The 26,978-nt window shown below is 34.0% G+C and overlaps 2 long non-coding RNA genes across 2 annotated transcripts; one reads left to right on the top strand and one right to left on the bottom strand.

Annotated features, from left to right (window-relative positions):
* Positions 1 to 2,691: 2,691 nt before the first annotated feature.
* On the top strand, positions 2,692 to 9,283 carry LOC121249003. Its single transcript, XR_005937562.1, has 2 exons — positions 2,692 to 2,814; positions 9,016 to 9,283. It is a non-coding gene; the product is annotated as an uncharacterized LOC121249003 (long non-coding RNA).
* A 4-nt stretch (positions 9,284 to 9,287) lies between these two features.
* On the bottom strand, positions 9,288 to 17,807 carry LOC121249009. The gene is made up of 3 exons (XR_005937568.1): positions 17,798 to 17,807; positions 10,354 to 10,357; positions 9,288 to 9,421 (listed from the first exon to the last, which is right to left on the bottom strand). It is a non-coding gene; the product is annotated as an uncharacterized LOC121249009 (long non-coding RNA).
* Positions 17,808 to 26,978: the final 9,171 nt, after the last annotated feature.

Consider the following 26,978-nt stretch of genomic DNA (forward strand, 5'->3'; position numbering starts at 1 on the left):
TGATCTGCCACCGTCCCCAGCTGTGTCGTCGTAGACTTCCACCCAAGCCACCGCTGCACATAGCTTTCGATAAGCATGGCCCCTGTCACGTAATATTAGATCCTAGGTTATTTTCTCAAAGAGCCATGTAGGTTATGAGTTTTTCTTTCCCAAAATGCCTTTGAATGAGTATGTATTGATCATGTTTTTATCATCTGCTATGTGTGGGATTTTATTTGTAGTATAAGAATTTATATTTACGGATAGAAGTTAAATTACTAAATATATGAGTTTTAAATATGATTAAGTTAATTTTCAAAATGAATCTAAGTTGTAGTTGTTTAATTTTAAAATATTTTGGTATAAATATATTAGCTAGTATTAAATTTTATAATTTGATTTCATTAGTAAATACATTAGATTTTGTGTTTTAGTCAAACTAATTATTTGGGCATTGATGAATTGAAAAATGTGACGATATTTGAGGATTACATGAATTTAGGTTTTTGAGGAATTAAAATAGGTTATTTTAGCATTTTAGGCTTAAATATTAAAATACGTATTTGATTAGAAATTTATGAAAATTACGTGATTGTGTTATAGGTGACGATTAATATTTGTTCGGCATTTCTTGAGAAAATTTCCGAAAAGCTAGTAAGTTTAGGTAAGCGGGGTTCTTATGATAGACTTTGCATAAAATAAAAATGAACTGAGGCTAATTTACGAAAATATGCATCATATGTTTTGAAAAGAAATGTGAAAATAACCTCAGTTATTTATTTTTCAATACACATTGAACTCTGATGAAAGAGAAAGCATTTTTGTCATGACTGGTGTAGACATAAGCTTATTGTTGACATTCTATTTTTGACCTATACAAAAAGAATGAATATGAAAATTTGTGCATAATTATGTAAATATGCTTTGATTACGAAGATGATATGATTTTGTTCAGCATTCTGTTTGGATAAGATGTTATTTCTGAAAACCTTTGGCATGACTCTCTGATTCTTAATTTGATTCTGTTTCTGCTTTGTTCAGTTACAGCCTTACTACGGGTGATAATAGTGACATACGGCCCAACCACGGGTAATAATAGTGGATACGGCCTAACCACAAGTTATAATAGTGGATACGGCCCAATTACAGGTTATAATAGTAGATACGACCCTGCCACGGGTTATAGTAGTGGTCTCTGTTTTGAGTGCACACCTTGGTGACAGTGATTTATGTTCTGCTTGGCTATCCGCAGATGTACAACCCTACCACGGGGGTTATACATGACTTCTGTTATGATATGATGTTCTGATAATGATGATGATCATTTATGCTATGATAAAGGATATTTTTTAAATAAATTATTTTTGAATCTTTGCTCGGATATTTTGATAATATGTTCTGTTTCCGCACTCTGAAAATGAAAATGTTTTGCATTCTGATCCCTGTAAATGCTCATGTTTACACACTAGTATATGTTCTCTGCTTACTGACTTGTTGATAACTCACCCCTTCTCTCCATATATTTTTCAGATAATTTTGATGGTTCAGCTGGAGAACAAGAGTAAGAAGTTTTAGCAATGTGTTATTATCGTAGTGGAATAAGTGTCTAATGGTACAAATGCATATTTGAGAGTTGTAATTAGTAAATTGATTTATTTTCGGTATTTTGATTGATGAATTAAAGATATTTTCGAGTTTTTGGAGAGTTTTTAAGTTATGTTATTGAGAACTTCTCTGTTGTCCCTATGAAGGAACATAGATTTTTGGGTTGAGTAAATGAATTAATATTTTATGGAGTTTTCTAGGTTTTATAGTTGTGTTATTTAAGTTGATATTAGGTATTAAGAGCTAACTCTCCAGACCTTTTGGAACGGAGCGTTACACAACTAGAATGAAATGACACTTGTGAAAAGTCACAATTTATTTAAATGAAATGGTACTTGTGAAAAGTCACAACTTATATAAATGAAATGGTATTTATGAAAAGTCACAACTAAAATAAAGGAGTATCTTTTATGAAGTCACAATTTCTTAAATATTATAGAATACATTGAAATGGTTTCTAATCTACCAAAGGACACAACCCTTTATTTGGTTGGGAAGCAGTTAAGGTTCATATCCTAAAGAGGCATGCGTTGTCTCAAGTTACCAAGACACATTTTCATTTAAATCTAGACAACCGAACCGATACATTGAACAATGATAATGATTTACATTATTTTTTTTACTTTACATCAAATATTTTAATCATTTCTAAATTTAAAAACCAACAGCTCATTGGAAGGTGTTTGTTTCAATGGGACACCCATATCATTCATATTCTATGACTTCACTTTCACTCATTACTTCATGGATCTGTTTACTTTTACAAGCCCAGTTTCAAATTGAAACTTCTCGTCACATCACATGTTAAAAGACTTTGAGTCCATGGTAAACTTGTAATATCAATAACCGTGAGCACTGCGGTCTTCAAAATACTCATTGAACTCTCAATAAGGTTGTGTTATCATATTCAACCCGAAAAACATAACAATCCCGTCAATCACCTCCCTCTTGCTAAATCCTCGGATGCCCAAGACCAACAATTGGTAAACGAGCGAAGGCTACTCCTGCAAGTTCACGCTTTTTATTCCCACAATACTTTGTCCAAAAACTCTTCCCCATTGCCTTATCACAATAAATGAGAACTCCCTCCGACCATCTTGACCAACAAGCCCTTGGATAACTTTAGGGCATCCTTGGGGAAATGCACCTGGTGCCTAGCTAATCGAGTAACTCTAAAAACATGGGTACATGCTCGTAACGAGGGACGTGATCTTGCTCGTGAGAGTAATTGTAACACCTCGCACTCCACGGTTAAGAAAAACGTCATAGTTTTAGAAAATCACGAGAATTGGAGTGCTACTATTGAATCTGACTTTAAAATATATTTTATTTCTAGAGGAAGCCCCGAGTACAAATATTCTTTATAATAAATAGAGTCGTTTTGTATTAAAATATTGAAATCATAAATAAGAGTGCACGGAATCATTTATTAAAATTTCTCGAAGTCTGTGCTATAAAATCTTAACTTAACATCTTTGTACATGATCTAAGTCACTGTCATGCTTCCCTAGACAAAATATTGTCCTACAGCTCTACTTTCATAAATATTTTGACCTCGGGTGCTTTAAAAACATAAAACAACTAAAATGAGTCGATAACTCAGAAAAAAATCTATCATAATGTAGACATACTAAACATATGGTTTTCATAAAATATTTCATGCTGATAATTAAAATCATAACTGTTGATAAATATGCCGATGACATGCATGACTTATCTATCTAAATTAACTAACTAATCTAATTTACCTGACTGATCTCCCTGACCAACATACTAAACCCTTTGTGTGAGGTTGTGACCGGCCCAATATACCGCAACCTCAAGGGAAGCCGCAGATAATATCCTGGTATACTATGGTGGACCACGCTTAAATTCGTGGCTTGAACATCCACTTTAAACTGCATTGGTACAATGCATCTGAATGACCTTATTTGATATTTATCTTACACTTGATCTTATAAAAGTTTTCTTATCTTATGCAATGTGAAATGCATAATATATATATAAATATAATATTCAGAATAAAATATGATGAATGACGTGCTTGCATATATCATAACCCATTAAAAATAATTTAGGCTCAATAAAAATTATCAATATTTCAACCTTATAATTATTGAGCCGGGTCATTACAAACTCTCATCCTTATAAAAATTCATTGCTCTGAATTTGCTAGAACTCAAATAACTTACATACTTATCCGCTACATGTTTTTCATGTATCTTTACACCTCAATCATTTAGTCGAACATAATATTCAAAGACGGGAAATACTCTAGCCACAAAAGAATTATAAAAAAATAATCTCACAAACTGAGATGGCTTGATGTGATTCGTTAGATTATAAAGTTAATTTTATTATAAAATAGATCCAACAGATAAGATGAAGTCACGTCAGTTTGTGAGATTTTTTTGTGTAACTTCTTTGTGGATGTAGCAGCACTCTTCAAAAAATTATGATCGTCTCATATTTTGGTTCGATGCCCCACTAATCTTGTAGGTGTACACGTTAGCTCGCTACGGTCAACCATCATACACTCCAAATTCAATTCAAGCCTAAACAAATAGCAACCTTAACAATGAGATTGATTTAACATTCTAATAATAAATTCACCCTAAAATTCTAATAATAAACTCACCCAACAATCATCTTAACTCCACATACAATAATAACTAATGATCTCTACATAAATAAAACTCTTCACATTAAATAATAATAAATTCTCCACCTAAAATAATAATCTCAATAAATCGTAACATAAGACTCTCTAAAATTCGGGTCTTAAATCTTACAACTCGCACTTGATATAATTGCGTTACCTATAGAACGTAATATATCTTCCACCAATCATCATGAAATACTATACACAATACATAAATCTATGTCATAACTCCAAAAAATACTAAATTCATTCCTAATTCCCTCAGATAAAATCCCACAAAATATAAGACTAATTTCTCCTGAACGAGATGCACCACCGATCTTAGAAAAAAAGAAAGAAAAAAAAAAAAAAGAAACTAGCCACACCATTACAAACTTCCATATCTCATATTCTAAAACTCTTTTATGTAATAGGTGCATGCATCTATAAATATCTTTAAAATTTAATTAAAACAACAAAATAGTAACAATTTAAAATACTTACTGCAGAGCAAGACATGACTTGGGGAGACTTTGGCCTAAATTTTATTTTTTGAAAAAAAAAATATTTCTTTGTATTTTTTTTAATTCTACATAATCTTCGACATGGTCTTTGATACCAATTGTAACACACCGCTCCCACGTTTAAGAAATACGTCATTTTTTAGAAAATCAGAAGTGCTACTACTAAATCTGAATCTGACTTAAAAATATTTTTTTTCCTAAAGGAAACCCATAGTACAAAGATTTCTTATAATAAATAGAGTCGTTTTATATTAAAATATTGAAATTATATATAAGAGTGTGCGGAAACATTTATTAAAATTTCTCAAAGTCTGTGTTATAAAATCATAACTTAACATTTTTGTACATGATTTAAGTCATTGTCACGCTTCCCTGGACTAAGTCTAATCTTGCAGCTCTACCTTCATAAATATTTTGATATTGAGTGCTTTAAAAACATAAAACAACTCAAATGAGCCGATGAATCAGTAAGAAACCTATCATAATGTAGACATACTAAACATATGGTTTTCATAAAATATTTCATGATGAGAATTAAAATCATTATTGTTTATAAATATGCCGAATGCCGATGACATGCATGACTTATCTATCTAAACTAACTGTTTATTCTAATTTATCTCACTGATCTGTCTGGCCCACACACTTAACCCTGTGTGTGAGGTTGTGCGCCAGCCTCACATCCCACAGCTGCAATCGGAGCCGTTGATAGTATTCTGGTATACTATGGTGGACCACGCTTGAGTCTGTAGCTTGTACATCTACCTTGAAATGCTTTGGTATTATGCATCTGAATGGCCTTATCTGATATTTATCTTACACTTGATCTTATAAAAGCTTACTTGTCTTATGCAATGTGAGATGCATAATACATACATAACTATACTATGCGAAATGAAACATGATGAATGCTGTGCTTGCAGATATCATGACATGTGTGGTACATAAACACTGGCTTCCAAAGAACTGGTTTTAGTAATAATATATATAACTAGTTAATGTATACTAATCATACTTTATGATCAAGGTACTTACATTGTAGTATTGCTTCCTAAAATTTTCGATACAAAATCGATCACGGTGCGATAGAGGGACGACAATGGTTGTGATTATGAGGGAGGAAGAGACGATGGTGGCCTTGTTGTGGTTCATGTTGGGGGAGATGAGACTACGACATGCTAAAGGTAAAAAGAGAGTTAAAAACAAAAAATCAAGGCTTGAAGACATAGGTGCACATACAATGCATAAGACTCTATTTATAGGATGGTATAGGTTGGGTTTAGGATTTTTAAGGTGAAGAAGATTTTAGAATTGTAATCTTAGTGTGTTTGAAATTAAAGACATACTCTAGTAGTTCATTTAATATAGGATTGGTAATGACTGAGACTAAATAGGGAACTTCAATCAATGATATTTTAAATTAAAATAAATTTCTAATGGTCTATCTTTAAATTCTAAAATGAGTATAACTCGTTCAATAAATAATAAATGGGATTTAACTTAATTATTAAGCCTAATTAAAACTTCTAATCAATCTTAATAATTTATCACTTGTGGGCTTATCCAATATAGCCCATTAAATATAATTTTGGCCCAATAAAAATTATCAGTATTTCAACCTTAGAATTATTGGGTCGGATCGTTACAAACTCTCATCCTTATAAATTCATTCCTTTGAATTTGCTAGACCTCAAATAACTTACATACTTATCTGCCACATGCTTTTCATGTATCTTTACTCAATCATTTAGTTGAACCTAATATTCAAAGAAGGGAAATACTCTAACCACAAAATAATTATACAAAAGAAATCTTACAAACTGATATGCCTTGATGTGGTTCATCGATTGTAAATTTAATTTTATTGTAAAGTTGATCTAATAGATAAGATGAAGCCACGTCAATTTGTGAGTTTTTTTGTGTAACTCCTTTGTGGATGTAGCAGCACTCTTCAAAAAATTCCAATCGTCTCATATTTTGGTCCGATGCCTAACTAATCCTTTAGGTGAACACGTTAGCATGCTACGTGTCAACCATCATACACTCCAAATTCAATTCAAGCCTAAACAAATAGCAACCTTAACAATGAGGTTGATTTAAAATTATAATAATAAATTCACCCAACAATCATCTTAACTCCACATACAATAGTAACTAACGATCTTCACGTAAATAAAACTCTTCACATTAAATAATAATAAATTATCGACCGAAAATAATAATCTCAATACATCATAACATAAGACTCTCTAAACTTCGTATCCTAAATCTTACAACTTGTACTTGGTGATATAATCGCATTACCTATAGAACATAATATATCTTCTACCAATCATCATGAAATACCATACACCATACACTATACATAAATCTATGTCATAACTCAAAAAACTACTAAATTCATTCCAAATTTTCTCAGATAAAATCCCACAAAATTTAAGACTAATTTCTCATGAATGAGATGCACCATGGATCTTAAAAAAAAAAAAAAAAAAAAAAAAATCCTAATCTCACCTTTATAAACTTCCATATCTCATGCTCTAAAACTCTTTCATGTAATAGGTGCATGTGTCTATAAATATCTTTCAAATTTAATTAAAACAACAAAACAGTAACAGTTTAAAATACTTATTGCAGAGCAGGACATGCCTCACGGAGACTTTGGCCTAGAATTTTTTTTTTTTAAAAAACATATATTTCTTTGTAAAATTTTCCTTTTTTTTTTTTTTTGAAATTCTACAAAATCTTCAACTTGGTTTCTGATACCAATTGTAACATCCCTCTCCACACGGTTAAGAAATACGTCATTTTTTTAGAAAATCACTGGAGCCGAAGTGCTATTACTAAATCTGACTTAAAAATATTTTTTTTTAAAGGAAGCCCCGAGTACAACAATTCCTTATAATAAATAGATTTGTTTTGTATTAAAATATTGAAATCATAAATAAGAGTGCACGGAAGTATTTATTAAAATTTTTTGAAATTTGTACTATAAAATCATAACTTAACATCTTTGTACATGATTTAGGTCACTGTCACACTTCCCTGGACTAAGTCTCGTCCTGTAGTTCTACCTTCATAAATATTCTAACCTTGGGTGCTTTAAAAACATAAAACAACTAAAATGTGTCGACGACTTAGTAAGAAACTTATCATAACATAGACATACTAAATATATGGTTTTCATAAAATATTTCATGCTGATAATTAAAATCATGACTATTCATAAATATGCCGATGACATGCATGACTTATCTATCTAAATTAACTGACTGATCTGCTTGGCCAACACACTTAACCCTATGTGCGAGGTTGTGCACCAGCCCCACATCCTGCAACTGTAACGGGAGCCGCTGATAGTATTCTGACATACTATGGTGGACTACGCTTGAGTCAGTGGCTTGCACATCCACCTTGAACTGCATTGGTACCATGCATTTGAATGGCCTTATCTGATATTTATCTTACACTTGATCTTATAAAAACTTACTTGTCTATGTAATGTGAGATGCATAACACATACATAACTATAATATGCGGAATGAAACATGATCAATAATGTGCTTGTAAATATCATGACAACGTGGTACATAAACACTGACTTTCAAAGAACTAGCTTTAGTAATAATATATATAATTAGTCAAAGTATGCTAATCCTAATTTATGATCAAGCTACTTACCTTGTAGTGTTACTTCCTAAAATTTTCAACACAATATCGATCACGGTGTGATGGAGTGACAACAATGGTTGTGATTAGGAGGGAGGAATAGACGATGGTGGCCTTGCCGTGGTTCATGGTGGTGGAGATGAGACTACGGCATGCTAAAGGTAAAAAGAGAGCTAAAAACAAAAAGTCTAGACTTGAAGAGGGAGGTGCATGTACAGTGCATGAGACTTTATTTATAGGATGTTACATGTGGGGTTTAGGATTTTTAAAATGAAGAGGATTGTAGAATTGTAATCCTAGTGCGTTTGAAATTAAAAACATACTCTAGTAGTTCATTTAATGTATGATTGGGAGTGACTAAGGCTTTGTTAGGAACTTCAATCAGTGATGATTTTAAATTGAAATAAATTTCTAATGGTCAATCTTTAAATTCTAATAGTAATTCCTTTAATAAATAATAAATGAGATTTAATCTAGTTATTGAGCCTAATTAAAACTCCCAATCAATCTCAATAATTTTTCTCTCATGGGCTTATCCAATATGTCCCATTAAATATAATTTAGGTTCAATAAGAAATATAAATATTTGAACTTTAGAATTATTCGACTGGGTCGTTACAATAAATGGAATCTTGTGCTAGTGGCTGCTTGTGAAGTATGGAAGAAGATCAAATTTCAATTCTCAGCCATGGATACTTTGTAATCTAGTGTTATCCAGTAGTAATTACTGCTCGTTCTCTTAATTGAATTGTAATTAAACTTGGCCCAACTATTTACTAAAAGGATTAAGTTGAATATAAAACATATATACTATTGTATATATTTTATAGATACATATTTATCTTGATATATAAAATCTTAAATACAAAAAAGTATAAAACAAAACAACTTAAACGTTTTTATTGTTATGTTGGGTCCACATTGAATTCTATGGATCCTTAGGGTTGTGTCTTCTTTCTTTTATATCTATATCCCGTAGTTTCCAATCATGGATCGAGCCAATCTAGCTCTTAATACATGATCATTCAAGTCAGGTTTTTTGTTATTGGGATAGATGAATTATTATGGATCCATCCCCCGAGGGAACCAGACATGATAGTTTTTCATCATCTAGCTCAAGCACAAATCAAATGAATGCAAGTAATTCAGTTCTTACAAGTAAATACTCAATACCCAAGTAGGCTTACAAAATTGACCATGATCAAGTGCTTTCTGGGTCATCTCAAACCTTGCGATTTGAATTTATTCCCCAAAAACTCAAAAAAACATTTTGAGACTTTTTACCTACAATGTATTTACTTTTTACAAATAGAGTCTAGCATGTTCTACTTTAGATTCCTTACTGCACTCTGATAGTATTATATATCATAAATCGAGTCAATGCAAAAGAAATGAGTGCATTTCCATAATACTAAATAGATAAAAACAAAATTTGTATTATGCTGCATCACTTATTCTACTGGATCTTACGGAGCCAGTTCACACACCACATAATCAAGTCTGATCATATAAAAGATTATCTTCAAGTTAACCAATCTATCCTCTGTATGGGGCTTACACAGTGGTTGGAACAAAGACACATTTAGTTGTGAATTCAAACAAATGTGACAGTATTTGCATGGACGAATCAATAGTTCAAGTCACACACTCCCATAATCCATTTCTCTTCAAAGAATTCACTTCAACCATTAATGACAAAGAAATAATACAATTTTGTGGGGTTGAAGAGAAATATCCAAATAGATGTTTTATTCTTTTCAATTATGCATATTTATAGTAATGAAATCCTATTGTTCCTACCTTGAGTGAAGTGATAAATGACTGATTACAAATATCTATGATCTATATTATATTCTTTATACTCCATAAAGGACTATAAATGCCTTGATACGAAGTCAAGCATATGATCGAGCACCGTGTTAGCATAATCCCCACCACACTATGTCTCTTCTTCGGAATTACTAATCAAGACTAGACACCTCAGGAGGAAAATTGAGTCAACTATGGGCATGAGAGAGGTAGGGTGGACCTGGTGAAGGAGGAAGAGAAGAATGGGAGGCTTCCGAGGAATTGAGGTCATGGAAGATGAGAGGAGTAATGTGAATAGGTGGATGTAGGAGGATTGGAAAGGGCAGAGGAGGAAGGAGAAGGAGGGGTGCATTAGGAGATGACGAAAGCGAAGGAAGGAGGGAGAATTTTACGACGGCTAGTTTTGGACATTGGACAAGGTTGTTTAGTAAATTGGACTAGGATTCGAGTTTGGAGTTTTATAATTTGTGCGGGATTCTAGTAATGACTTATGAGAGATTGAAAATGACTCTTTATATTGTGGGTGATTCGGTTGTTGATGTCATCTCTAAATTGTGGTAGAGTTGATATTTTTATTGTTCTTGTGAAGAGGAAGCATGAGAAGATTACAAACTATAGATCTATTAGTGTGTAATAATGTCTATAAGATCATTGCTAAAGTCATTACTAAAAAATCATTGCTACAGTCATTGTTAATAAGCTGAAACTCATTTTACAACAAATGATTTCTAATAGTCAATGTGCTTTTGTTCTAAGTAGGCTCATCACTGATAATATCCTTGTTTTTTAGGTTTTCCACTCTATACGAAATAAGTGGAGAGGTAGAAGAGGTGTGATGTCATTGAAGTTAGATAAAAGTAAAGCTTACGATAGGGTGGAATGATGTTTTATTGAAAAATTCATGCTCAAATTAGGTTTTGATTAGAAGTGGGTGTCTTTGGTTTTATCTTGCATAAGTTCAGTTTCTTACAAAGTTCTTCTTAATGGTGTGCCTACTTCAGCTTTTGTAGCATCAAGAGGTTTGCAAAAAGGTGATCCTTTATCACCCTGTTTGTTTGTATTGTGTTCTGATGGGTTATCCTCCCTTACTCAATATGTTGAGAGACGACAATTGATTAAAGGTGTGAAAGTGTGTAACAAAGCTCCAACAAGAAGTCATTTGTTTGTTGTAGATGATAGTCTATTGTTATGTTAAGCTACTTAGCCTAAAAATGAATGTCTTAAGAAGTTATTAAATGTTTATGAACTTACTCCAGGACATCAACTTAATTTGAAGAAAATAGAGTTGTTAATTAATTCGAGTCTTCTTTTATTCATTCGTCATTCCAGGAATGATACTTTTAAGGAGTTGAAGGCACGAGTTTGGAGCAAATTGCAAAGCTGGAAAGAAAAGTTACTTTTACAAGCTGGTAGGAAAATCTTAATAAAACAATTGTTCAGGCATTACCAACTTATACAATGAAATGTTCTTGATTGCCTAAATCCTTTTGTAAGTATTTGGAAATGATATTTGTAAGGTTTTGGTGGGGTCAAGTAGGTCAAAACATAAGATGCATTGGGTTTGTTGAAATAAGATGTATACTTCTAAATTTTTAAAGAACTTAGAGATATTTAATATGTCTTTGCTTACTAAGTAGGGGTGGTAGCTGTTACATAATCCTAAATTTTGCTTCAAAGGTGCATATGACGAGTTGGGAGAGGGGATACAATTATTATTAGGCATGATAGATGGGTTTTAGCATATTTGTTACCTCACCTTCCAACTTCTAATTAACTTTTATATCCGGACTTAATAGTTAGTGAATTGTTTAATAGGAATTTCAGAACCTAGAATGGAGTTTTGATACGAGCTTTTTTTTCCTCATTTTGTGACAGATCGGATAATTCAAACTCCTTTACTTACTCAGGTTGATGATTAAATATTTAGAGTGGTAAAAGTAGGGTGTATTCAGCTAAGTTTGTGTGTCAATTTGCTCTAGATTTGTTAAATGCTGACGAGAGAGCTAGAAGTTCACATTCACAAGGCAATCATGAGTTTTGGAGGAAATTGTGTCATCTGAAGCTACCTAATAAAGTAAAGAATTTTGCTCGGCGAACTTGTACTAATAGTCTGCCCACTAAGGCTGAATTTGATGAGAATGGTATTATTTCCAATAGCACCTATGATTAATGCAAGTTGTAACTTGAAGATAGCAGTTATGCTTTATGTAGGTGTTTGATTATTAGACAGGTATGGGTTGACAGATGTAATATCATTTTAGAGTTGTTAGATGCTGATATTGAGTTTGATGATTTGCTGTGGGATTTAATGGGGCTGATATGTCTATAGTTCTTATTTTCCTCACTATTTCGTGGGGGTACTTGAAAATATAGGAATCTTCGATTATTTGAAAATTTTGATTGTGTACTTCATGAGATTGTTGATAATTGTTTTGTGTATGTAAAGAGTTTCAATGCTATTAAATCTAATCAGCTGATTGTAAGGAATGAGAGGTTGCTCTCACGGAAGCCTCCACTATCAACTTAAAGCAAAACTGAATTTTGATAGGACTTTATTTAAGACAATTTGAAACTGTAGAAATTGGAGTCATTTTAAGGGATGATAATAGATGAGTTTTGTTAGCTTTGAGTCGAAAAGAAGTTGGTGTTTACAGATAATTTTCTATTTAGGTATCTCTGGTATGATATTGGAAGGGGATTCCTTCGCTATTATTGAAACTATAATATCAAGAGAACCTAATTTCTCTAAGTACAGTTCTTTGGTTGCAGAAATTCATCTTCTTCTCCAATGGTTTCAGGAATACGAGGTTCTCCATGTTGGTAGACATGATAATGAGGTAGCTCGCTAGAACGACATGCCAAGCTAGTGGAAGACCTAGTCCAATGGTGACATCAATGTCTAGATATTGTTATTTTTAGAGTATTGCTAGATACTGATATGTAATTGTACTTATTTGTACATGACATTTTGAAAGAAACTCTGTTTATTATTTTAAAAAAGTATTGACATCATTTTTTTTTTTATATATTGAGTAGTGTTATAGGTACAAACAATTTTATGCAGACCCATTTTATTAGTATTTTTTATTATAATCTGAATTTCAAATCTTGAATTTTAAAATTTTCACAATTTTTAATAGTTGATACTTCAACACTTATTAAAGTAAAATTGTAAATATAAACATCATTTTTCTTCCTATATATTTCACTAATTCATATTTCAAATTACCAAAATTTTGCGAATCACAATTATTTTTCTTTTTTAATAGAGACACGTTATTCTTTTCACATTTTAAAATTTAACAAAATTCCAGTCACTTATTTGTGAAAAATTTTACTCATCATCCTCACACTACACATCACATATAATTTTTTGATTTTTAATTTTTTCTTCTCTTACTAAATGTGTGGTGTATGGATGATGAGTAGAAAAATTCAATTAGTTTAGAAAGAATAAAACAAAAAAGAAATTGAAAAAAATAATAAATAAAAATAAGTGTGGTGTGTGGAGTTAATGATCAGCAAAACTCCTTATTTGTATTTGTTTTTCACTAATCTTAAAGTAAAAATTAGATAACTGCATCATTTATTTTATTTTTATAATTAAAAAATGTAATGTATCAATTTTAAAAAATTTGGAATATAAAACCTATATTACATGAATCTTGATAAGTATCTATATCATAATTTTAATATCAAATACTATTTTAGTTCATAAATGCCAACGAAAATAACGTAGACGTTTGTGCTTTGAGTCTTTTTGGCTTTTAGGACCTAAACTTTGTGTAAGGGAATTTCCTTCCCCCCCCCCCGCCCCCCCCCCCAAGGCCCAGGAGGACCAGCCAAGCCTGGCCCAAGACGAATAGTCACAAATCCAGCCCACTAAGAGAATCTCCTGTACGTGACATGTTGGAGGAATGGTGCAGCAGACGATGGGACTTGTCGACACCCATCGATCTGAGGTCCCTCGGATAGCATTTAGTCATCGAGTGCCCGCCCACACAGCAAGCGTGACATGCAGAGGATCGTTGATCTACTGACAAAAAAGGCATGAACGGGCCAGAGGAAAGGCAAGCCAAGTGGAGAAGGCTGGAGAATCACACTGCATTAAATGGCTCCGCCGCAGGGATGACACGCCATATTAATGACGTCGTCGCAGAGCCCTACCACATTAATGGGGCCGTCACAGAGCCACGCCACATTTAAAAGTTCTGACAAAATGAACAGTACTAGGAATCTGAACCTTATAGTTATAAGCATGATCTGCTCTTCGAACTGATAGTATAAATAACTAATCCCAGGTACGATGAAACTCTCTTTGATCCCTAGATTTTCTTCCTTACTACACTCCAAGAACACTTACTGACTTTGGCATCGAAAGCTCCCCGACCCCTAGGCCGCCCTCTCTAAGCCACATACATTCTTCTCTCTGCAGGGTTGATTTTGAAGACCTGAGTTGTTGGAGCCTGGTCCAATGGCGTGCGAAACACGACATCAATAGTGGTGTTATCTATGGGATCGTAATAGATCTTGCGTGTCCTTCTCATGCCTACGACAATCCGTTCCAAACAATTCAGGAGAAACGTGGAGGATGTCATGGAAGCAAGGTTAAAAGCCATGGAAGAGTGGGTGACAAAACTGACTGGCGATGTGGAAACACTCTGCAAAGAGAATGTGGAACTCAAGAAACTCCAGCGTGACCAATAAGGCGGGGAGGCCAGTGACACTGAGCAAGTGGGGTCTCAAAATACGCAAGTGGGGCCGAAGAAGGAAGAGGAGTAAAAACACATGTTGGATGAGCTCTGCAGTCTCAAGGGGAAGTACAAGGAAATAGTGCGGAAAGTAGACCAATTGCTCACAAACACGAGTCTACCCTATAGTGAAGGGGTAATGACATTCCCTTTACCACCAAAGTTCAGAATCCCTGTTATGGAGATGTTTGACTAGAGCAGGAACCCTCTCGAGCAACTAGAAATCTTTAGGGCTCACATGACGCTGCATGGCTTCTCCGGGAGAAATTGCTTGTAGGGCATTCCCGTTGACCCTGAAGGGGTTAGCATGTGCATGGTTTGGGTCACTGGCACCCAAATCAATGGATAGCTTTGGCGAGCCAGCCAGGCTGTTTCTAACCCAATTCATGTCTAAGCAGAGGAGGACGAGAGCCTGATATCCTACCTGACCCGGTTCAATAAGGACCGCAAAACCGCCGATGATCAAGATGAGAAGATCACCTTGGCGGGACTCCTAGGAGGCGTTTAGCAATGCTCCTAGTTTATGGCAGAACTAGCCAAGCGGACTCTCGCGACGCTGTGGGAATTCATGGACCAAGCCGACAGCTTCATTAACGCAGAAGACACTCTCCGAGCGTTGACCGAGCTGCAAAGGAATGAAATAGAACGCGTGGAAAGAAATGGGAAGGCCCCAACTAAGATCAAACCTCATGAAAAATGGGAAAGGGACTCCCAGTTGAAGCGGCGAGAAGAAGTCCCAACGAAGGGACCCGTGCTGCGATACGACAAGCCCACATTCACCATTCAAGGGGAGGACAACCGGGAAGCAATGCTTCGATACTACAGGTACTATGATGCCCCTAGATTCCGCTTGGGATTGGACGGACATCCAAAGTGTCGGGACATGCAACACAAGGTTACTTGCCCTCGTTCATGACATATAAGATGCAATATTCCAAACATGTATCTAGTATTATGTAATATTCACAGTGATTATTTTTTTGAGAAATACTATGCACCAAACTTATAATATCTCAAATAGTTAAAACATAATTCATGCATACTTAACAAAATAAACAGCCACGATTACAGCATGAGTCTTAGAAGACTGTAATCTCAAAACAACAGAGACCTACTTCCACAATTACATTGTCAAAATATACTATTGGGCTAGTTCGTTGAGTAACTCGCGTAACTCGACTAACGATGCCGGAATACTATCCAAAGAGCTAACTATGGAGGCTGTAAGCTCCATGTTGCGTCTACAACGTCTAGTCAACCTTCTCTAGTCTGCCAGTGTTTGCTCCATGCTCTAATCCTGACACATCTCCTACCATTCGAGGGGAATGGTAGTTGGGACTACTACAGTGAAATTTGATTACAAATTTTAGCAAGTTAATAGAAAACTTCTACACAGGTTAATAATGCATGCATGACAGTAAAAGTATAAATGTATAATCAAAGTCGTAAGTAAGTATATAGCATGACATAACTTGACATATAGCATGACATAACTTGAATTGAAACTAAAACTTAGTTTGACGTGACATAATATGTACGTGAACTTAAAACATAACATAGACTAGCAACATAGCATGAATGTGAACTTGAAACATAACATCGACTTAGAACATAGCATGAATGTGAACATACATAATTTGAACAAGAACTTGAACATAACATGAACCTGAGCATAACATAACATGAACGTAAACTTGAAACATAACATAAACGTGAACATGATATAACATGAACTTGAAACATAACATGAACATGGGCATAACATAACATGAACATGAACCTGAACATAACCTAACATGAACGTGAACTTAAAACATAATATAGACTTGAAATATAGCATGAACGTGAACATACATAACATGAATGTGAACTTGAACATAACATAAACCTGAACATAATATGACATAAACATGAACTTGAAACATATTCTTGTCTCATGGGGTCACCATGATAGAGTAATCTTATCTCATGAGGTCACCATGATAGAGTAGTCTTATCTCATGGGGTTACCATAATTGTATAGTCTTATCTCATGGGGTTACCATCATTGCATATTCTTATCTCATGTGGTTACCATGATTGCGTATTTTTATCTCATGAGGTTACTATGATTTACAATAACCATGAGCTAAACAATAACTTAACTATACAAAGACTTATATGAACGTAAGTCGAAAGACATGAAGTACTTGATAGACAACATTTCATAACATGACATAACATATAATAGTGAATATTACGTGAGATGACATACATGTAACAGTGAACATTATGTGATGCGGCATACATGTAACAGATGGCATAACGTAACATAACATACTTGCAACTTATAGCAATACGTGATAGAATATATGGTATAACAGATAAATATGTAATAATATGGCATGGCATGGCATATATAACAACATACGAACATAAATTGTAGTTTCTTTACCCATCATACATGCATAGTAAACTAATAGTAAGGTAAGAGCTTACTTACCTCGATTGTCGCATTCTACGAAAATAAAGCATGAAACACGAGGAATTGAAAATAGTGATTCTAAAAATTAGAAATTTAATCACTAACAATTAGAAGCACGAAAACAAGATAACTTAGAGTGAAATTACCATTTAACCCTCTACATGCGAAAAAATGACCATTTTATCCCGAACTTAAGGATTTCACATCCTAACTTAATTTTCCAAAATTTATATTTCTCATGTAAAATTTGTCATAAACTCAAATATCAAATCATAAAAATTTAAAACAAATCATAACTATGAAAAATACACTATGGCAAAAACATCCATAGGATTTTCCCCTTAATTTTTATCACACTTCTTCTAATTTCAAAACTCATGATCAAACCAAATTTTTGCAACAAAAATCTTCCTATTCTAAGTTTAAAAACATACTTAAAATATCCAAGAAGAACTTACTAATCATCAACCCCAAACTTTTTAATAAAAAGATCCAAACTTTTTAACTAAAAACAAACATTTGAATCACAAGTTTTGATCTTATTCAAAACATCTCCGAGAGTTCCAAAAAAATAAATCTTACTTTTAACATATTCATAACATCATCCTAAGATCAACCATGCTTTAAATGATCAAACAAAACTCACCAAAAATCACAAAATAACACTTAGAGTTTTTGGTTTTACACCTAGTTCAAAAATAGAAACTTTTCTCCCAATTAACTTTGATCAATCTCTTGATCCATGCATTAAAGACAGGTGATCTTCAAACTAAAATATCACATGGTTTAAGAATGTATCCTAAAGTATATCCAACCATCAAACTTAAAATCACATGGCTAAAACTCAATAAAACATGGGTCTAACAAAAAAAATCAAATCTTAGGCCTAACCGAAATCCTTTTGCCTAGAAAAATTATATCTTTAAAATAACATCCTAACATGTATATAAGAGGTTTAGAATCATCACATAAAAATATCAAAACCTTTGGAGTAAGATTAAACCACTAAATATTCAAACTTTCTCAAAACAAAAACTGTTGTTCCACTTCCAGTTTTCAAGTTTCTAAATCTAGGAAAATCTATCATTAAAAGGTTTAGTCATGCAATAAAACCTCAATTAACATTCATGAAAAGATGCTAAAAACACTCCATTAAATTTTTGGACCAAGATATGATGTTCATAAGCTTAGTCAAAATTTTCATAACATACCCTCCAGCTTCACGCCCAGAATGACATTTTCATGATTAAAAATACTTTTTACCAATCAAATAAGCATGGAATGTGACTAATAAGATATCCACGGAAACTAAACTCAAAGGAAAACAACGTTTATGAAGGAGTCATCGTGTAAAAATACTTACAAAAGGTCAAAAATCTCCTCGCAAAAAGACTCAGAAATCTGCCCGAGGGAGCTCTTTTGAGTTTCTCTTTAAGAACGGGGTGAAGAAGTGATTAAATGGAATGAAATATATCTTGCATGACTTTAGACTTCTGGAGGGGGAAGTTATGAGCTTGAATGATCCTTAATTGGAGGTGGCTATGTGATATAAAATGGAGAATAGTGAAGGGCAAGGATTGCCTGCAGTAGTTGTGAGATATGAAGGTTGATGGGGTGGATTTCTCATTCACGTCAAGGCACTATTTGGTGCAGTCAAGGGTAGTGTGGATGGTCTGCCATGTGGGGAAGGAAACTTCTTCAAGAAACTTTGCCAAGGTGGCCAAATTCTTGGGGCCTTGGTGGGCCTCAACCAAGTGGGCTTCAATTTGGGGTTTAAATGGGGTTTGGTTGGGGTTTGGTTAGGGTTTGGGATACTATCAAACCCAAATCTAATTTTTCTTGACCCAATCAAAATTTCAAGGTTTAAAAGGTTTGATAATGATGTCAAGACAATAATTTGATTAATTAATAGCATGTGAAAGCCATTTAATCAAGCGATTAAACACAATGCTAGAAATCGGATTAAAAATGGTTTTGGAGGCCAACTTTAGGGTTTGGGAAACCGTTTAGGGTCTCAGTTTCAACCAAAATTTTGGGGTTTCAATTGGATCCCAATCATTTAGGGTTTCGCTAGAATTGAAACCCTCTTTGGTTTGACATAATTTGGTTGATCAGATAAAACAAAACTTTGCTTAGGTGGCATGATCTCACACATTGATTTCCATCACAAATCTATCTAATGGTTCCTCTTTGTGCCAAGTGTCCAATACTATTCAGTATATGTGGCTAAGATCTTTCCCAGTCTTCAAATAAAACTTCTCTAACCTAATTTGGACATTCCATATTGTAATTTTGAAAACACTGCATTGAGTGCACTTATCGATGTTACGATTTACTCCGAAAAATGCATAATAAACTAAGTACTGAAAAATCCTAAATATTCATATTAACTTATAGTGAAAATCGTTTATCGAAATTCAACTCTTAAGTGCCCATAATAGTAATTTCACAATTTTCAATAGGCGTTTCGTTTGAAATTATGAAAATGAATTATTGCACCATAAAATCTTAAATAATCAACTGAGTCTAATGACGCAGACCATAACGCATTCTGACACTTCTAACTATCTCAAATAATTAAAATCGTATTTTTAGCACCATAGTGAGTGATTACACTGACTATGTTGACAGACTAAAATATGATTGGTTGATTCGTGAAAATTTATGGGGTTTTCACGAAATTCCTAAAGTCAATAGATATTTCACCAATGAATTTCTAGCGGGCTGTTACTGGTACCATCGGTCCACCTCACACAACACTAAGGACTGTCACTCCCAGGAGGAAGGAAGGAAGGAATATGTGGAGCAATAGAGGCGTCGCCACTCCCCGGTCAAGAGACGAGCACAAAAGCCAAGGAGAAGATTGAAGGAGAGGAGCTGGGACAGGGATAACCTACACCGACGAGAAAACGACCCTTAAAGGCTGGTGATAGGAGGGTCACCATCGAATCCGCCCCGATCGCCATCGAGGTAGCAGCCCCCTCTTGGTGAGATTCGTACCATAGCAGAAGGGTTTGCGAGTGAGGGCATCACCTCGTCGAGACGAAAAGTGCATGTCAGGCGGGCCCGATACTTTGAGATGTACTTGGCTGAGTATCACCCCGCCAAGTAATGAAGGGGCAACCCCTCCGATAATCTTGTTCACGGAGGCTGATGAAGAAGGGATCTTGTACCCCCACAACGACGCCCTGGTGGTCCCCATGCTCATCGCCAACTTCACCACCCGTAGAATCGTCATCAACAACTGGAGCTCCGTAGACATATTGTTCTGGGAAGCTTTTGTCAAGATGGGTATCGAAACCTCTCGGTTGCTGCCTGCCTCTGTGCCTTTAAAAGGCTTCTCCGGAGGCATTGTCCAGCCAGTAGGGACCATCAAGTTGTCAGTTCTAGTGGGAAGTCTTCCCTACAAGGACCCTGTTATGGTCGACTTCCTTATAGTAAAAAGGCCGTCATAGGGAGGCCCACCCTCAACTGCTTAAGGGCCATCACGTCAACCTACCACCTTAAAATGAGATTTCCAACTCTCCAGGGAGTGAGAGAAGTCTGGGGAGAGCAAGTGTCTGCAAGGGAGTACTACGTACAGGAGCTAAAGCAGAAAGATAAAGAACCCTCCTTGGGCTACGCTGAGGGGACAAAATAGGCCGGGCACCGCTGGAGAAACAACGATAGGCTCCCATCTGCGATGTGCCTCTAGTGGGGAAGGGATGGTGCAAGGCTGTGGAGAAGAGGATGGGTGACCACTTCCCCAGAGCGGGAACCCAGGCCCTTTAAATTTTGTAATGTCTGTGCACTGAACTTGTACATTCCTTTTTTACTTAATAAGACAACTTTTTAGGGCAACACAAAACATTTGCTTCATGCTCTCGAATCACAAGTATGGCACCAGCAAAAAAGAAATGAAGCTAACAAGACAAGATCATCAACAACTTACCTCCTCGCGGGGCACCATAGGGAAAAATAGGCCTAAGTGTTACCTTATCCTTCCCGCAATGGAGAGCAGGTCAGTTGATGGCGGCCTAAATATCAAACTTAACTTCCTTGCGAATGTCAACAGGCAGGTGCGGATTCAGTAACAAACTGCCCGAAAACTTACCTTCCCACGAGATATTATAGGGAAAGGTCAACCCAAAGGTGGCCTTATCCCTCCCGCAAAGGAGAGCGGGACCAGCACACGGCTCTTTGAATACATTACCCCGACCTCCGTTGCAACAAAGAGTGAGATCAGCACTAGCCTAACCCAACACCTACCCTCCATGTGATAACGAAGAGTGGGAGTGGGTCTAGTAACAGACTGCCCAAAAACTTACTTCCTTGCGGGACACTATAGGGAAAGGTTGGACCAATAGTGGCCTTATCCCTCTCGCAGAGGAGAGCGGGGTCGGCACATGGCCCTTTCGAATAAATTACCCTGATTCCTATCACGATGAAGAAAGGTTGGCCATATGTTGTCTGAACTTACCTCCCCGCAAGATCGTATAGGGAAAGTAGGCCTTAAGGTTGCCTTATCCCTCCCGCGACGGAGTGCGGGTTTGTCCTCAGCTACCCGACATAAGAAAATTTACCTTCCTCGTGAGTGTCAACAGGCGGGAGTGGGTACAATAACAAACTGCCCGAAAAACTTATCTCCCCCAGGATATTATAGGGAAAGGTCGGCTTAAGGGTGACTTTATCGCTCCCAAAGAGGAGAGCAGTTTGTGCCCTCGCAGCAACCCGAAAACTTACCCTGACCTCCACTACAAATGAAGAATGAGTCTAGCGCCAGCCTGGCTCAAATCGTTACCTTTTCCTGTGATGTCAACGAGCGTGAGTGTGTTCAATAATAGATTACTCGAACAACCTATCTCCCTTCGGGACCAAGATGGGGAAACCCGGCCTAAGGGCGACCTTGCCCCTCCAGCGAAGGAGCGGGCTCCGCTCACGAGGCGAAACGAAAAACTTACCCCGACTCCTATCACAGTGAAAGAGCAGACTACCCCAATGACAGCCTGAAGATGTTACCTCCTTAGGGAACCAAACGGGGCATGCTAACTTTAGGTAGCACGACTCCTCCCCAATGGAGTGCGGGTCTAAATCTTACGACTACCCGAAGAAAGAAAACTCTACAGAAAAGAAGCAAAAATGCCGCAAAAAGAGGCTACACAAATTACTTTTTTAATTTTTCAAACAAATGTAATATTATCATATGACCGGTAAATAGGTTTTTAATAATAGAGCTTGTTAGTTAAGTTTTAAGTTGTAAACCCTAAAGTTAAAAACTATATCACCCATACTACTATTACAAATATGCACTAAGCGTGGGATTAGAGCATTGAAACTGTATTTTTATTTAAAAATAATAAATAAAATATTACAAAGATATAATAATACCTACTCATAGTGAGGATTGTGGGGATCTCTTGTAGAGGGGCTACCGTGCCACTAAACAATACAGTTATGCAAAATTCGAACAAGAGGCGAGATGAATGGAAGGAGTCTCTCTCCTCCTCTGCTCAGGTCTGCCACATGGAGAATGGCTCTCCTTGGATGCCTAGTGTTGAAGTGTCCCATATCGGTACGACTTTGGAAAGTCCCACTTCTTAAAGTAGTTTTTGGAGTGTAGAGAGGCTGATGACCACCTAATACTGGTATTAGATCCTAGGTTAATCAATAATTTCGGCCCAACAGTCTGCAAGAGAAATGGGTTGTCGTTGTTCTAACCCAAGACCTGATGTGTGAAGGGATATTGTTGGTGTTTGTCCCGCATTAGTTGTGGAAGTGGCTGATAGTCAGTTTATAAATGTAAAAAAAAGTCTCATCTCTTAAACTAACTTTTGAGATTGAGAGAGAACCATAACCACCCAACACCTAGCGCATGTGAGACTTGCAGTATGTTTCACAAAGGTGTTTGGGAGTTCTATGAAAATTTTGAGTTCTAGCATTAATGAGAAGATATATATTGATTGAAAGAGAAATAACATTTGCAGTTTTAGGATGTGCAAGTCTCGTACATTTGTTTTAAAAAATTAATAAATCTAAAACTCACATGAAAAAATATTTTTTTAATAATAGATCGCAATTTTTTTTCAAAATAAATGCTTGATACTTGCAAACATTAAAAATATATTTACCGTTACTTGGATTGAAATAAGAATATGATTATATCTAAAATTCACCTGACTTTAGAAAATTGATAGTTTATGAAGGCCAAAAATATGGTCCACAACTACATGGGAATCATCTGGAAGACACTTTTATTACCCCTTCAGATTTCTATTGACAGTGCAAATTTTTTATTTTTTGTTTATTTTTTAAAACATTTTTTTTATGTATTTTAAAAAAATACAAAAACATAAACAAATACAAATGTTGAAAAAAAAAAAAAAAACATTCGGCAGCTTTTGTCGTGGAATCACTCTTTGGATACATCATTTCCCTTTTGAATATGTACATGCGGTGGTTCACTTTATGAACCGAGCAATGATGCTACACAATCTCTCTAATTTTTAAGTATTATATCTTTTAAAATTTTTTAATTTTTTAATATTTTTTTAATTTTCTTTTTAACTTAATTTAATTCTTTCATTCATTATTTATATATTAAATAGTTAATAAAAAATTAAAAAATTAAAAAAAGTGTAGTATATAAAGATTACGTAAATAGTAAAAGTTGTGTAGATTTTTTCCTTATGAACCACTTGTTTGTTTTCACACTTCGCATTTCTTAGTGGGTTTCGTTTTACATTTTTTCCACGTGAAACTCTATAGGTAGGGTCTTGGTCAATAATTGTCACGAGAGTAATGATACATTTAAAAAAAATTATAATATTTTATATATTCATATTTTAAAGAAAAATTATACTCATCATCTTTAAATTACACATCACACATAATTTTTTATTTTTTTTCATACTAAATGTGTGGTGTATGAATGATGAGTATAAAAATTCAATTAGTTTAGAAGGAATAAAACAAAAAAAATAAAAATAAAAATAGGTATGGTCTGGTGTGACTAATGATGAGTAGTAAAACTTTATTTTAAATTGAGGATATTTTCATAAAATGATTTACTTTTATAAGTTATTTTACAAAAATACCCTTTATTATAATTATGTAAATTGTTATAAAAAATAGAAGTATAATAATGTGTGGTGTGTGGTGTTAAAGCTTGTATGCAATATTATTATAATTATATTTGAAGGTCTTTACACTATCCACATGTAATAATTTGATTTGTAAGATTCAAATTTTAAAATTTATCTTCTAAATCAAATTATATTATGTGAATGATATGTGATATAAAAGCATTCAAATAGAATTATAGTAATGTTATATACGGTTCTAGAGAGTTTTAGCATTCATGAGAAATTACTTATCGATTGAAAGATCGAGAAATAATATTTATAATTTTAGGGTTTGTAAATTCTGTGCAGTCCTTTTTAAAAAAATAGATAAATTTAAAATTTACATAAAAAATTATTTTTTAATAATAGACTTTTGAAATTTTTTTTTGAAAGAAAATACACAAAAATTATATACCTTAAAAATATATCTAGTATTATTCTATCAAAAAGAAGAAGTTAGATGTGTATCATATTCCATTGCCATATAATATGGCCCCCTAAAATACCTTAATTGGCGCATCAAGTGTGGTGTAAAATTACATAAAAGACAGCTTTGAGTGTTTATCTCATCCAAACGCACCCTAACTGGTTTAAGACAACTTTGAATTAGATGCACATAATTCGACAAGTACGTACTGATCAGCAACAATCAAGAATCCCCAATTTGACTGTAGCTGTATGTATGTTTATGCTTTTGTAAATCCAAGTTGTAGTCCAACTTGTTAGATGGTGGAATTTAGGTGAAATGATAATAGTAATCACGTAAACGTCGTATAATTATTTTAAAAAAAAAAATAAAAAAGAATGTACATAAAAAATAATAATTTTTTAATAATAAATTTCATTCTATTTTAAAATAAATGTACGACATTTGCGTACATTATGTCTGTATTTAAAATTTATTAGAGTTTCTTGCTGATCATTACAAATTTTACATAGATAAATCTTATAAAAATATTTTATAAAATAACAGATGAATAAATTTTTTATATTTTTTTAAGATAAAGTATATTTTTTTACAAAAAAAAATTATAGGAGAGTTGTATATTTTAGACTTGTCAGATGGTTTCTATTATTATTCATGTTTAATTGGTTTTGTTACTATTTATAGGGAGGCGTGGTGTTACTATGTTATTGGGTGCTTCTGTCCTTAGTCATGATGTCTTGTCGTCAAAACAGTAAATTCGTCATCTGATATTGACATTAACGGTTCTTATTTTCCGAAAGCTACGTAGAATAAGTTAGGTGGGTCAAGTAGTGGCCTATTTGTGGGGCGGGGGCGGCGATTACGTTTGGATAATAAATCAATTAAAAAATAATTTATTCACAATATTTTATATAAAATATTATATAATAATACGTTAAATAAAAAATATTTTTATAAAATTATATTTTTTTATAAGATATTTTATAAAAATGTTCCTTATTTAATATATTATTGTATAATATATTGTATAAAATATTGTAGATATATCATTACTCTTTCTAAAAAAATAATAATAAAAATAAAGAATTAAAAAAATAAAAGAAAAAAGGAATAAGAGGAGAAATAAATTAATTATGAATTATTCGCAAGTCTAACGACTTAGGTAGCATTTAAGGAAAAAGTACTCTTGCAGCCGGTAGCTCTCGTTGGAGTTACTGTTGATTTTTTTCTTAATAATTAAATAAGTATTTTTTAATAATATTATAAATTTTTTAAAAAATATATATTTGGAAGTGTTAGGAAAATACATATAAAAAAATAGAAAAAAGAAAAGAAAAAAAAAAGAAAAATGAACTAATGAAGAGCCCAACGATGACTGTAGAGCCGCCTTCAATAAACCTACTTAGAGGAGCCAGGAGCAAGTTAATAGAAGATCCATGTTGGAAAGTTATGGGAGTAATATTATGGATAAGTTTTAAGTGGATAAGTTTTGTCGAGATATTTTATAAAAATAATATTTATTAAAAATAATATTTTAATATTTTTATGTTGAGATTTACATATTTTATAAAAAAAATTATACGACACTTGCGTATTTTTAAATTAAATAATAATAATAATAATAATAATAATAATAATAATAACAACTGAGTAGACATTCTCAAGATGATAAGAACTTTCAAATTAAATCGACAAGTACGTGCCATTCAAACCTTATCTACAAAATCTTCTTCAAAATTTATCAATTTTGAAGTTCTTATTTGAAGACCCGCCACATATTTGTTGACTGTCAAACAACGGGTGGATAAAAGTTGAAAAGTATATTTAACATGCTTCAATAAATAAAAGATGACGACCAATGATCAAGATGAGAAAATCATGCCAGCAGCATTATTGGGAGGTGTTTGGTCGAGAAGCCCTTTCATGGCCGAGCTGGCCCCAAAAACCCGTCCACCTTATGAGAGTTCATAGACATGGTTGATGATTTTGTTAATGCTAAAGACACATTG

This window comes from Juglans microcarpa x Juglans regia, chromosome 1D (assembly GCF_004785595.1).
Source record: "Juglans microcarpa x Juglans regia isolate MS1-56 chromosome 1D, Jm3101_v1.0, whole genome shotgun sequence".
Classification (NCBI taxonomy): domain Eukaryota; kingdom Viridiplantae; phylum Streptophyta; class Magnoliopsida; order Fagales; family Juglandaceae; genus Juglans; species Juglans microcarpa x Juglans regia.